The 1,138-nt window shown below is 35.8% G+C and overlaps 1 long non-coding RNA gene across 1 annotated transcript; it reads right to left on the bottom strand.

The window, feature by feature from the left end:
* Positions 1-108: 108 nt before the first annotated feature.
* On the bottom strand, positions 109-844 carry LOC104962567 (uncharacterized). The gene is made up of 3 exons (XR_800223.1): positions 730-844; positions 489-569; positions 109-196 (listed from the first exon to the last, which is right to left on the bottom strand). It is a non-coding gene; the product is annotated as an uncharacterized lncRNA (long non-coding RNA).
* Between the last annotated feature and the right edge of the window lie 294 nt (positions 845-1,138).

Genomic DNA, 1,138 nt, shown 5'->3' with positions numbered 1-1,138 from the left:
GGTGGGGGGTTAATTACCTGTTATACTGTTTTTAGGCATATATTAAAGGTCCAGAGATCAATCTTCTCCTCTGTGGACTTCTTTACTAATCAGATCTGAAAGCACTCACACTTTGAACCCCTCTCTGACGACGCAGCGGTTCAGGTTCTTCAGCTGCAGGAGGTGGAGCCGCAGAGACTGAGAGGACAACTCCCAGCTGAGGACAGGAGGCACGGACAGGGAGTCAATACAGCACACAAACAAAAACAATAACAATGTTTTTTTAAAGATGTTTATACATATCATTAAAAAATATTTAAAAAAGAATTAAAAAAAAGAATAATAATACATACAATTATTATAATAATGCATAAAAAATGTAAAAGTAATAATAGAATAAAAAATGAAATAATAATAAAACAAATAAATAACAATTAAATAAATAAATAATAATAAAATATAATTAATAATAATTACAAATAAAATAATAAATAAATAATCATCCTCACAGCAGCCCCAGGTGGATCTGTGTGGGCTCGCTCACAGACGTCAGATCTTTAATAAAAGAAATCTCATCGGACTCCTCCGTCCTGTTAGAGGAGAGAAAACAACAACAACAACAACAACAATGTGTTATTCTGTTTCAGTGGAAGCTGTTTTTCTTTAAAGCCATTTAAAAAAAGTGATATTTGATCTGTGTGCCCCCCAAAGCTCCTGAAGGTTACATTAAGGTACAGGTGTGTCTCTCACCTGCGCCCCCAGGCCTCGAACACCCCGCTGTCTGTAGCCAGAGCTTCTTCAGAGACGGAGACCCTCCTCGCTCTGCGGACGCTCCGGTTGGCACTGTTCCCCCGCAGAGTCACTCCTGGGGGGTCAGAGGGTCAGCAGGAATCAGACAGACATCCTGACTGCATGTTACTATGGTTACATCTTACAATCTGCTCTAAAGCTTCCTGTCACAGAAGGAAAGCCTAAACTCATATCTGTCTCTCAATACAAGATCCCATCATTAAAGGATTAAATAAATTAAAGGAATTAATAAAAGAAAATCATAATAAATAATATTAGAAAAATAATATTAATATAAAAAAAATACTAATAATCATAAGAACAAAATAAAAGTAAATGTTTTTAACCAAGACAATAAAATAAGAAAATC

Source organism: Notothenia coriiceps, unplaced genomic scaffold (assembly GCF_000735185.1).
Source record: "Notothenia coriiceps isolate Sejong01 unplaced genomic scaffold, NC01 NC01_scaffold00034956, whole genome shotgun sequence".
Taxonomy (NCBI): Eukaryota; Metazoa; Chordata; class Actinopteri; order Perciformes; family Nototheniidae; genus Notothenia; species Notothenia coriiceps.
This window is presented reverse-complemented; position numbering and strand designations above follow the sequence as displayed.